General features: G+C 37.6%; 1 pseudogene; it reads right to left on the reverse strand.

The window, feature by feature from the left end:
• Positions 1–2,241: 2,241 nt before the first annotated feature.
• On the reverse strand, positions 2,242–13,558 carry LOC126715833 ((E,E)-alpha-farnesene synthase-like; annotated as a pseudogene).
• Between the last annotated feature and the right edge of the window lie 446 nt (positions 13,559–14,004).

Raw genomic sequence — 14,004 nt, forward strand, 5'->3', positions numbered from 1 at the left:
ATTTTCCTACTTGCTCGTTCATGGAAGCTGGGTTGGGCTCCAACCCATCATTTGTATGGCGAAGTTTGCTAGAGGCCAAGGAATTGATTAGAGCAGCTACGGTATGGAAGGTGGGGGATGGGAGGAGCATAAAACTGGATGACTACAGATGGCTACCCCACCCCCCCTAAATTCCAACCAAATGCAAATATGGACTTGACAGTGAGTGACCTCTTTAACCCGTGCACAAAGCAATGGCACACTCAGGTCCTTCACACGACCTTCATGCCCTCTACAGTGGAGGATATTCAATGGATCAACCGCAGGGACACACACACAAAGGATGAACTAATCTAGAAGGAAAACAAAAAAGACATATTCTCGGTTAAAACGGCTTACCAAGTTGCGTTCCGTCTATTAGGTTCTAAAGACTTAAGATTTTATGTATTTAGAACTCTAATATGTATTGTTGGTCAACCATGATCAAAACAAGATGTTTAGTCGTATTTAGACTTGCTCAAAGTTGGTTCATTTATGTAAAGTTGGAATAAGCTGATGCAAAATTTAATTATGCTTCTCGGCCTGGTTCAATCGATCGAAGCTTAGGCTCGAACAATCGAAAATCGGGTCAAATGCATTTTCTGCAGAATTCCAACTTAGCCCTAGTTTTGTTTTAAAAGGTTTAGAATTTTCTAATTTGCCCTAGGTATATAAGGCAAACCCTAGCCACGTTTTAGTGTTGCTCATATTGTTGTTTGTGTAAATCTCTTGTGAGATTTGAGAGGAGCTTTCCTTTACACAAGTTTAGGATTATCAAGAAGGAGATTTCTTCAAGAGCTTGATGATCATTTAGTTGTTGCCATAAGAACTTAAAGAAACATAAGCGGGTGTGCTTATACTTAGTGGGGAATCCAAGAAAGTCCGTGGTTTCGGAGCTTACACGTGGTCGTGTCAGTAAGTTTCTACTAGTGGGTAGCAATAAGATGTTAGTGGTCTAAGTTCTGTTGAACAATTTCGATTCTTTCATAGTGGATTTAGGTTTACCTTGAGGATAATTAGGTTAAATCCTCCCAGGTTTTTACTGGTTTGGTTTCCTGGTGATCATATCATTGTCTTATTTATATTTTCGCTGCTTTGCATGATATGATTGTTTTGATTGTGATAACCTAAATTTGTTAATTTGGATTAAGTAACAACTTGGCTAAATTACCTAGGTTAATCCAATTGTGCTTTTAAGGGGTCTAAAAACTATCACCATCAACAACAACAGGAACGAGGGGAGCATTCATCAGCTCGGAGTGATAGGAAATTCTGGAATTGTATATCGCAGCTGCACATACCCCCCAAGGTACGGAATTTTGCTTGAAAGGCGTGCTCTGATATACTCCCTACCCGCGTAAACCTCGGTCGAAGAAAGGTGCCAGTGGACTCAGCTTGTGGAATATGCCAGCAACATGAGGAGACGGTGGCCCATGCACTTTGGAGCTGTCCTATGACTAGGAATGTGTGGGCGCTGGTAGCAGGCAAACCACAGAAATGTAGCTCAGGGGCGGAGGACCTTTATGTACTGGTGCGAGAATTAATAGAGGTGCTCTCGACCAAAGAACTGGAGGTTTGGGCTATGGTATTATGGTCCATATGGAATGCAAGAAATAGGTGGCTCTTTGACAGAAAACAAACTCAACCTTGCGACATCTTGAGAGGAGTGATGAACCTATTGCAAGACTACCAGAGACTCTGCCAATGACTGAACCGAACTGAGAAACATAGCCAAAAAGAATTCCTGTAGTCCGAGATTCGTATTGTAAGGCTAAAGTGTGTTCTTCTTAAGGCTGCATAGGATTATGTTGTAGTTGTTTGGTCTGGTGACATGCAGAGACATGCATAGGCCCACGTACCTCCCACTAACATGTCCTGGTGGATGAGTTTGTAACAAATATACAAATAGTTTATGAATAAAATTCTATCTTATTATGTTAAAAAAAAAAGCCCTTGTTAGAAGGAGTGGCAGCATAAGCGGTTGTTAGTTTAGAAAATAAGCTATTCTCAATTGTTATAGACAATTTCATTTAATTGATAAATGTACACACACTAAGGAAGGAGTTCCATTCAAATAAAAAACGATTTTTTTTTAACCTCCTTTCGTTCCATGGAAAAAATAAAAGAAAAAATCAATACCAGTGGCATCTCACTATCTCTATTGTTTTTCACTCTCAAATATGATACTTTTGGTGGTTATTGTAGTACGAAATTACTGCAGAGATTCTTATCTTTTTTTCATAGCCATAACTTTAGAGTTCCTAGTCAACATCAACAAGATGAAGGAAATCGTAGTGGTCACAGACACTCAAAGAGTCGAAAATATCAATCGAAACATCAAATATAAATGTTTTAAAAGCACTTTTATTTAACTATGAACCGAATATTGATTACACCTTACAATCCAAGCACTCGTTCATCGCATTATTGTAGAGACAAAGCCATGCACTTAACCTAGCTATTCAAGTCACCATCCAGATTACAATTCTAAGTTGTAACATCGTAGATTCATAGCTGACAAATTGACCCATTTTCCATAGTTTGACATTTCAATTCAGTAGAGCAGGAGAGAGGTTCGACCAGTAAAGACACGATATTTTTCCGAGTGTCTCGGTCTTGAACCCCAAACCCATCTCCATATTGGTAAAGGCTATGTGCCACACGAGCATTATTTGTTGCAATATTGACAAATGATTGCAGCATTGGCAATTGGTTGAAGCATTGCCCATTTATTTTCTTCCAACTCTTGTTTATCATGTCTTCGATGTGCTTCCGTGCAATTTCTTCTGAAACATCAGCTTCTCTCATATAACATAGGATTGATGAGGGAACATCACCTCTTGCTCTCTCACCCTATTTCAAGTTACTATACCAATTAGTTTGTTCTAATATGGACATAATAATTAATTAATGTTCTATATGACCAAAAAAGAATGAGTAATGGTATCATCACAAACTATTTTACAATATTTTTATAAATTATTGATGTGGCGAATTCTTATTAAGTTCTAATATGGATCTACCATTAACATCACATTTTTATCTATCAATAATTATTTGAAAAATGCTAAAGCTTTATTAACAGTTTATAAAAATATTGTAAAATAGTTTATGTTTGTAATATTACTCTTTTCTCTTATAAGTAATGCTACATATATAAACTATTTTATAATATTTTTACAAATTATTGATGAGGAAAATTTTTATTATTTCTAATTAGGACCTATCAATAACATCACATTTTTATCTACAAATAATTATTTGGAAAATGCTAAAACTACAAACTGTTGTATAAGGAAAGAGTAATTACCGCTGAAGTCCCCAAATCATTGCAAAGTCGAATTATCATAGATATGTTATACACAATTTCTTGGTTTTTCTCCAGAAAATCTTCCATCCCGTTTGTTACCTCATGTCCCATAGAAAAGAATTCGTGGACCAAAAGTAATGGGCAGTCGATGAAATCCATCCATTACTTAGATATTCTTGTAGGGATGGACTGTAGCCCATGTTGTACCACTTTGCTTCCACAAATAATGCATTACAAAAATCTGTCCACTATAAAAAAAGAAAAAAGAAAAAGATATTCACTATAATTTCAATAAGATGATCTTTACCTATTGTGTATACATGTATTCCAATTAAACATGATGAAAAATGAACAAATGAGTAAATTCCAAATATTATGGAAAATGAGCAGATGAGTACCCCTTTTTTAAGATGAGGTAAAACTTGGTTCCAAGCACCCTTCTCCTTTTGAATTTCATTAGCGATTTCATTAGTAGTATTGTAGAGAGCTAGGAAGCAAGTCTTCATGCACTCTGGAAGCTGTTGAGTTTCACTAACATCCCACCTGAATTAAATATTTTGGTAAGCATAATTATTAATGTTGTAAAACAATTATTTGCCTATTTTATAGATTTAGGCATTTTTTGTTTTGGCATAAAATATCTTTCGAAAATTTATTTTTTATTTTTTATTTTCTAGTTTTCAAGCTTTTAGAATGGTCGAAAATTTTGATAAAATCGAAATCATTTTCCCTTGAGCAGAAAAAATATTTTCTTCAATTGAAAATATATTACTCGTTTTAGGGGATATGAATAAAACATTTTGACTTATTTCAATCTTAAATAGAAAACTAAAAAACGATACAAATAACCAAATTGTTCAAAATGAAAAATATACCCTTAAACCTCCAAAACACCATTGAAACCTTCAAAATATCAAAATAACAACTAACCACATAAATGTGTCTAAAACATCTAAAATGACAAAAGTACCGTAAAATTTTCTAAAATGGCAAAAATACCCCTAATATCTCCAAAATAACCAAAATGTGCTCAAAACTACTTAAATACCTCTAAATCCTTTAAAATAACCGAATTATCCATTAAACCTTCAAAATGATTGAAATAGCCTTGAATCTAAAAAATGACCCAAATATTTTCAAATCATACTGTGGGGCCTGAAATTTGAAATCCCAGCCCACTTCACATTAAGGGCCCAAAGCCCAAGCCGAGGAGCCTACTGCCGAGGACGTATGACGAAAGCCCCTTAATGGCCCAAGAATGTGGCCGACGACGATCTCACGCTCAACACCTCACAAAACGCCTGAAGAAAAGAAAAGGACAAACTCAGTACAAGAGCAGTACAAACGAGAAGGCTGCCAATACCATAATGTGGAGCCCAGCGCCTGACAAGCCCATACTCCATACCATGCTATCCAGCTTTTCCCAACCACTCTGACGTATGGATTGATAGGACGAGTAATTACCCCAAATAAGGAGAAACTGACATGTAGATGAAGAAGGGGAAGTGAATACTAGTATAAAAGGGAAAAGAGAGTTAAAAAGAGAGAGGGGGGGGGGGGGGGAGGCCCCAGAAAAAGAAGGAGAAAAAGGAGGAAGAATGGTGAGAAGATAATGCTCCTCGGATTAATTCCGAGGAGTCAGACTTTTCAAACCACATCCGTGTAAGGCTTAGCTATACAGGCCAAATCCACCTTCGTATGGGCTTCCATGAAAATCCTGACTAAACCGTTGCCCAACGACCAAGGTCCAGCCTTTCCAAACCCACTCTCTACAAATCATATTGTTCGGGCCCTTTACTTACGAGCCCAACGTCATCCCTGGGGTCGTTAAAAATCGTGTCCCTACAATTGGCGCCGTCTGTGGGAAGGCTTGCGCGTTGGCGCAGGAGGCGGTGGAGTCAAGTCTCTATCAAGCAGAGGTCCGCGAAGTTTCCTCCATTTCCAGCAACATGCAGTTGTTGCTCCGACATAAACTTCCGCTAGGGGCTACGTCTCGCAGTGCCAATGGCATGGGCAGCTCTAGGGGCTTCCAACCTCAAGCTAACTCTCCCCACCTTGGTCGAGGGGCTAATTTTCGAAAAAACTACAAGTTTTGGATAGAACCAAGGCCTTGCATGGTCCTCGGACTCAAGCCTATGGGGAAACCAACTACTTAAAAGCAAAACCTACAAGTTTTGGACAGAACCAAGGCCTTGCATGGTCCTCGGACTCAAGCCTATGGGGAAACCAACTACTTAAAGGAAAAACTACAAGTTTTGGACAGAACCAAAGCCTTGCATGGTCCTCGGACTCAAGCCTATGGGGAAACCAACTACTTAAAGGAAAACCTACAAGTTTTGGACAGAACCAAGGCCTTGCATGGTCCTCGGACTCAAGCCTATGGGGAAACCAACTACTTAAAGGAAAACCTACAAGTTTTGGACAAAACCAAGGCCTTGCATGGTCCTCGGACTCAAGCCTATGGGGAAACCAACTACTTAAAAGAAAAAATATGACAGAACCAAGGCCTTGCATGGTCCTCGAACTCGAGCCTATGGGGAAACCAACTACTTAAAAGAAAAACTACAAAGTTTTGGACAGAACCAAGGCCTTGCATGGTCCTCGGACTCGAGCCTATGGGGAAACCAACTACTTAAAAGAAAAACTACAAAGTTTTGGACAGAACCAAGGCATTGCATGGTCCTCGGACTCGAGCCTATGGGGAAACCAACTACTTAAAAAGAAAAACTACAAAGTTTTGGACAGAACCAAGGCCTTGCATGGTCCTCGGACTCGAGCCTATGAGGAAACCAACTACTTAAAAAGAAAAACTACAAAGTTTTGGACAGAACCAAGGCCTTGCATGGTCCTCGGACTCGAGCCTATGGGGAAACCAACTACTTAAAAGAAAAATTACGAAGTTTTGGACAAAACCAAGACCTTGCATGGTCCTCGGACTCGAGCTTATGGGGAAACCAACTACTTAAAAGAAAAACTACAAAGTTTTGGATAGAACTAAGGCCTTGCATGGTCCTCGGACTCAAGCCTATGGGGAAACCAACTACCTAGAACAGACAACATGGGGTTTGGGCACGACCTGGACGTTACATGGACCTTAGAATCTATCCGAGAATTCCCCATTGATAGTTGGGCTAACCCCTAAACTGCATGGATTCCCCAGTCTACCCTCGGATCCTCAATACCAAGGGGATTGATGCAATATAGGGCAATATGTTGCCAAAAACACAGTCGAAGTCCCTCACTGCTCGGCTACCCTCTCGGATGAATTATTTAGAGTTTATCGTTCTCGGACGGTCGCCTTGCATGCATTACGAAGCACTCAGCTGTTATCTCAGTTAGTTCCAGGAGTTTAATCTATTAAGAATTACCATTGTCATACTTGATAATGTCAGTAAGTTCAAACTAGTAGGAATTTATTTTAAGGTTTTTTCCTGCTCTAAGTATCATTAAAGGAAAGTGTACATTTAATATTCATGCACCAAGTAGTTGTTGCAGAAAAGAAAAGTATTTGAGAGTAAGCAAATTCATTTCTTATTAAGACAAAAGAACAGTACAGTGTACAATGAAAGAGTTTAAATAAGCTCATACTGAAACTAACTACACTAGCGAAAAGAAGAGATACAAGGGGATGAAGGAAAAGCCGAAGAAGATATGCAGAGAAGAGACGTGTTGCCGCTCCAAAATTTTATCGAAGGAAGCCATTCCTCAATACTTTTACATGCCTTCAACTCAGGCAGCAAAAGAGCCCAACTTAGGACTTGCACCGTTGAAGAAAAGGTACAGAGAGCCCGACTCCGGGCTGGCGCTGCTGAAGAAAAGGTGTAGGGAACCCAACTTGCGGCCAGCACCGTTGAAGAAAAGGTGCCGGGAGCCGGAAGTTGAGGAGCCTCCACAAAATCATGCCTGCGATAAAGCAGACGGCACTGATGGTGGAAATTCTTTCTTCTGACACACCAAAAATCTGATGTGACCAGAACCTGCTTCGGATTTTGACTGAAAGAGGTGGGGGTACCGTTCCCACCTTATCCAAGCGGGAGGTCACCTTAAATCTGTGCCTCCCCTGCCCAGACCACACCACCTTAAGTCTTGGAAGGGTCCGGTGCCTCTGTGGCGGGTGAAGTTCCTCCACCTCCACCCAAGCCTCAAACATATTGCACTAAGGGAAGACGACACTGGATGTGGGAACTGGTTATGGATAAAAGATTATGATTTTGAAGAGAGCAGAAGGGTTTATATGCCAGGAGAATAACCACCTATCCTGCTTATATAAAGGGTAAGGTGGTGTCATTTAATTTGAGCAGATTCCCAAGAAACGCTGCGCACAAGGCAGCTCTGGCACAATTTCCAACACCATCCGCCACCACAAGATTTAAAGGTCCTCGTGAAGGCGCGCCTCGAATACTGAAACATCAAAGGACACTGCGCGAGTGAAGAATAAAGTAATGCCTCTTAAATTCGACACATCTCCCATGCAAATGGAAGAACACAAACAGCAATAAGGTGTGGAACTTGAGCAAACCGCAAGGCGGGCCCAACATCACCAAAACCCTCCTCCCCAACTAAAAGTCGGGAAGCAGGATTTTGAGGGGCTATTGTGGGGCCTGAAATTTGAAATCCCAGCCCACTTCACATTAAGGGCCCAAAACCCAAGCCGAGGAGCCTACTGCCGAGAATGTATGACGAAAGCCCCTTAATGGCCCAAGAATGTGGCCGAGGACGATCTCACGCTCAACACCTCACAAAACGCCTGAAGAAAAGGACAAACTCAGTACAAAAGCAGTACAAACGAGAAGGCTACCAATACCATAATGTGGAGCCTAGCGCCTGACAAGCCCATACTCCATACCATGCTATCCAGCTTTTCCCAACCACTCTGACGTATGGATTGATAGGACGAGTAATTACCCCAAATAAGGAGAAACTGACACGTAGATGAAGAATGGGAAGTGAATACTAGTATAAAAGTGAAAAGAGAGTTAAAAAGAGAGAGGGGGGGGGGGGGGGGGGGAGGCCTCGGAAAAAGAAGGAGAAAAAGGAGGAAGAATGGTGAGAAGATAATGCTCCTCGGATTAATTCCGAGGAGTCAGACTTTTCAAACCACATCCGTGTAAGGCTTAGCTATACAGGCCAAATCCACCTTCGTATGGGCTTCCATGAAAATCCTGACTAAACCGTTGCCCAATGACCAAGGTCCAGCCTTTCCAAACTCACTCTCTACAAATCATATTGTTCGGGCCCTTTACTTATGAGCCCAACGTCATCCCTGGGGTCGTTAAAAATCGTGTCCCGACACATACGATTGAAATACCCTCTAAAAAATATATATATATATATATACCCCCCTAAAAAACCATTAAAATGATGAAAATACCTTATAAAACCTCCAAAAAAAACCCACATAATGCCTCAAAATTATGGGAATCAACTCCACACTTTTAACAGTTTCTCAAAAAAACTTTATAAGTATCACTTAGAGGTTTTAATTGTTTGTACGTACGTAATTATCCTTGTAAATGCTAGTTCAGTTGATAGCTTTTGTTAATTATTATTTTTATTTACTTTTTTTTTTGTTACACTCTTATTTTGAATATGCTTATTAGTGTAATTTAAAAAAAAAAAAAAAAATTGATTGTGCAGGTTGATCTAAGTTATTTTATTAATATATTAAAGTGAGAAATCAAAGTTTCTATTTCATATTTATATTAAATATAAATATCAAAATTTATGATTTTTCATATGAGACCAACTCCAACAAATATTTTTTGAGCATTTTCAGGAAAATAACTGTGGGGGATAAAAGACTAGGAGGTCCATGTCAATTTTCACATTGGGCCAAGGGCCTAGTCCAAGGAAAACCCCTCCTCGGCATGGATGTAGCCGAGGACAAAGGGAGCAACCTGCCATTGGTAGTGACCCTCCAGGTCATTTCACGGAACATAAAAAGTACTAAAGCAGAAAAGGACAACGGGAAAAATGGAAATGTCAGAGGGAAAGGCTGCCATGATTTCATTCAATGCCTTGTGCTTGACATAGCCATGTTTTTCTGTCTTTACAACCACTCCTAACAAGTAGAGGGGAGGGCTGATGGGACAAGTACCTACTCTAAGAACCCCATTCAAGAGGAAGGAAACTACTATAAAAAGGGGGTGAAGGGAGACAGACAGTGGGGGCTGAGACCCCCCAATACACCAGAGGCACCAGAAAAAACTCATCGGACTGTGCTGAGGACCAATCCTCTCTGGGAAACTCAATCCACCTCAGCTTGATCGTGAAGAACACCGTGCTAACTATTGTCCATACACTAAAACCTAGCTCTTTGGCCCACTCTCTATAAATTCATTGTATTGGGCTCAATGATCTAAGGTCTCATGCATCTTGGGCCTGGACTGAAAAACGTGACCCTACAATAACTAAACATCAGAAAATAAATAATTTTCCTTGAAATTTTTTTACATTGAAATAAACAGGGCCTTAAAGTATTTTTGGTCCTCAATTTTTTGTTTCATTTTCGTACTTGTGTGCTTCATTGTTATCCTTGCCAACACCTAATTGACAAAAATTACTCGCATGACTAACATAATGCCTATGTATCACTTATTTGAAAAAAAAAAAAAAAAAACACCATTTTACTACATAGTTGGGACTATGGAAAAAGGCTATGTCAGCTAAAAATTTTCTATCAAAATACTTAAATGTAAAAAAATTATTTTCTTTTGTCTATTTTACCACTCCCCCCCCCCCCCCCCCTCTCCCCAAAACACATGTTTGGTTGCAAAGAAACTTGGACGGGGGAGGGATGAAGAAAAAGAAAAGAAAATTACTTTCATTTTCATTTAATTATTTTTAGAGTAAACTTTTATCTAATATTACGTTTTTCTTTTTAATAATTAGAGCATCTCTAGTAGCTTCTCCAAATTTTTGTACTGTTTGGAGAGTGAACAGTTACATTTACCCTTTGCTTATCTGCTTTTTCAAATACACTTTCTGACAGACTCTATATCTTTTCTCCATCTCACTTAAATATTATTTTTTTTTTATTCTTTCTTTACTATTTCTTTAATCTTTTTTTTTTAGTTTTTTCTTAATTCTTTTTTTTTAAATTTTTTTCCTCGCATTTTATTTTATTTTTTGAGAAGTGTTATGTTCGTAATATTTTCACAACAAATTTTAGGTGGTAAGTTTTTACTAGTTTTAATTTGAACCCACCGTATAAATTATTATTTTTTACTTGTAATTGACAATAATAACTTATCATTTAGAATTTTTTGTGAATATATGGTAAAAATATTGTGACATAATATTTCTCCCTTTTTTTAATAATTTTTCCTTTTTTTTCATCCATGCTTTTCACTTTCTAAAATCATCTCTATCTTCTTCTTTTTCTTTTTCCTTTTTCCTTCCTATTTTTTCTACTTCACACAGTACCCACTCTTCTCCTATTAATCTACTTTTTTGTTTGTTCTCCACACATGAACCCCATTCTTTTGACTTCTCCTCCTCTTCTGTGCTTACCATTTTTTTTTTCTTTTTTCTTCGGCTCACTTCACACACACACAGCTGACCATGATCTTTTGACTTCTCCTCTATGTTTGCATTTTTGTTTTTTATTTTCTTTCTTCTTCATCTCACTTCACTCACACACACACACAGAGAGCCGACAGAGAGAGTTGGCCTTCATCTATGTTGTTTTATGATGAGAAAAGAGAGAGTCTTTTCTTATGAGAAGTGAAAGAGAGAGTGAGGAAGAAAGAGAAACGGAGGAAAGAGAAAAAAATGATTTTTTTATTCAACTAGGTGATTATTTTAATAGATAAAATTTTTTGAAAGTACTACAGTAAACGCTACAATATTCTCTACTTCAAAAGAGGTACTGTAGCAACTCCATTCCAAAATATAGAGATAGAGAATCTGTTGGAGTGACTGTTTGGTGTGTTTGCTCTCCAAAATTGGCTTTAAAGAGCCTATTGAAGAAAAATGATTCAAACCCTAAACATTTCCATAAAAAATACTAGGGAAGTGTTAGTTAAGCTACACGGTGCTTTGCCTAAAGTAGTTTATTTATTTTTTATTATAATTATGTGATCCATAAGCATTTTATTAGCAAGGACCAAAGTAAAACAAAAAAAACTATGTGAGGACCAAAATGAAACCAACCCAAAAGTTTAGGACTAAAAGTATATTTAACCCTATTTTATATTGAAAGTTTTCAGCAATAATATTCTGCAATGCTGACCTATTTATGGCATTTGTGAAGTGCTTTAGTTCTTCCAATGTGCCATAAACATTATAAACATCATCAATTATCAGTATTAGAATAACGACTTTCGTAAGCCATTTTCTAAGACATGTGTACTCAAGCTCGAAAGCAAGGCCCACTGAGCACATAAAACTTTCGGCTAGTCTGTCTCTTGCAAAACTCAAGTTCTCTGTGAGCCCCAGATTTCTCCACCACCTAAATGATACAAAGGTACAAGTAATTAAGTTGTTTCTCTTCATGCTAATTAGTATTTTGTGCAATGCAAAGTGAGTTTGGTGTATAAGATATATATTCACAAATCACATTATTCTTTGGAACCTACCTGGATGATTCCCTTAGATCTTTTTGAAGTATGGCTTGAACTATGTTGAAATGAAGTTTAGCAAGTTCAAGTAAGCTCGAGTTCATGTGAATGTCTTTCTCATATGAATTGATGTGCCATTTGACATCAAACCACTGTACTCTCCTTTGTGATGGAAGTTCCAAAACATGGACCACTTGCTTGGCAAGGTCACTATCTAAACTGGAAATGCTTTCTTTGAGAGTTGCAGTTAAGAAATCTCTAGCCACATCCAGAATGTTTTCACCTTCTAAACTCAAGTGTGAGGCCTCCAAAAGCTCAAGCATTTCTTTGATATTTATGTGCGTGTTTTCTCTGAACAAACCAGTTTTTTCATCCATAAAGCCTCTAAACATATCTGAATTGCACAGAATGTTCTGGTGTAAGATATTAGGACTTCAAACAACAACCAAGTTTTAGTTTCTAAGTTTTTTGGGGTCAGTTATGAATTTTCAACAGATTTGTTAGGATCGGCTACATAAATGACATGATTTAAATTCAAAGATTATTTTACCTTGAGAAACTTCATAGCCTTGCTGCCTAAAAATCCTAAAGCATAGTGCAGTAGTGTAGAGATCCTCTTCTGGACTAGAAATTTTCTTCTAAGTGGATGCAATGGTGTCTAGAGCCTCTTTGATTTCCATATCAAAGTGGCTTGCTAGGCCTAACTTGTTTACGCTGTCGATCAGCTCAAACGTTGCCACAGAGTCCACTGCATTCGCAAATATTATCCTTACATCTTCTTTAAGTTTCTGTACCCGCCATTCATATTCTTGGCCCTGCAAAAACACCATTGTCCCAAATCTTAATTGTGTTAGTGAAAATTACGTGCAGAGGGGCTCTCTAAAGATGAGAATGGACAATAATGAAGTGATAGAGTTTAGGAAACAAAATTCCTACTACCTCCACATTCATTTTTAGTCATTCCATTGATTTAGTAAGTCATAAAGTTTTTAAATATGACACGTGAATGATCTTACGAATTGTCATATAATAAGTAGAAAAAATTTCTTTAAACTAGTTTAGAAAAATACTCTATCCATAATATAACTTGAATACTTGGGGTCTATTTACACGCACCTATATTCCCTATTGATGAGTTATAATTTTAGAAGCAAATACAATAACGTGTTAAGAGTCATATTTTATACTATAGAAACTAATTGCTTAAGAAGCTATTATAATTTCTCTATGGTAGAGTATGAAATAGATCAGAAAAAGAAGCCATAATTATTTTTTGAAATAAAAGATGAGAGAATATGTTGACACAACATCAAAGTTGTGAAAAAAAATATAGGTAACTAAAAGGATAAACGTTCATTAAATGTTCACCATATAAAAGTTGTAAAAGTTGTGGCACAAAAATTCTAGTCACAATAATATTCTCATGGAAGATATTAGAAAGGATTCTTATGTCGTATATGCTAGAAAGAGACTGTAGGTAATCATAGTTCCATATGTTTGGCTTATAATTGGCAGATCGTCGTTCATGTACGACATCATTGGCTTGAGGCTTCATCTCGGATGATGAAGTTTGCAGCACAGATTGCAGTTGTTTCTGACAATCCATAGTGATGGAATCACCTAAAAGGAAAAGCTAAAGGAAAAATTAAGAAAGTTTGAGTTGAGGAATGCAGTGTTGATGGATTTTCGAAACCGGCCTACTTTGGATTGCTTTATATAGGCAATGAGGCATACAAAAAGACAAAAATAAGAAAAGGTCATAACTAATAACTACGTAAGACCTTATAGCTTAGAAGGAAGTAGCGGAGCCACATATTGTTGAGTGGGTGTCGCACCCACTCAAATTTGAAAAAGGCATGGTATATTCAAATTATGGAGAATTTTGAATCTTGTTGTACCAACCTTTAAATAAATTTTGTGCGATCAATTATGAGATTTTTTATTCTCAAAAAAAATTTTGTGAGTTTTTTTTAATATTATTTTTTAAATAAGGATCCTGTTGAGATATCAGTACTATTGATCGATACGTATTTGTTGTGAGTGTAGCAAAAATTTATGAGTTTATTTCATTAATAATTGAAAATAAATAGCAAAAACAATTGGTAAATTTAATTC

This window comes from Quercus robur, chromosome 2 (assembly GCF_932294415.1).
Source record: "Quercus robur chromosome 2, dhQueRobu3.1, whole genome shotgun sequence".
Taxonomy (NCBI): domain Eukaryota; kingdom Viridiplantae; phylum Streptophyta; class Magnoliopsida; order Fagales; family Fagaceae; genus Quercus; species Quercus robur.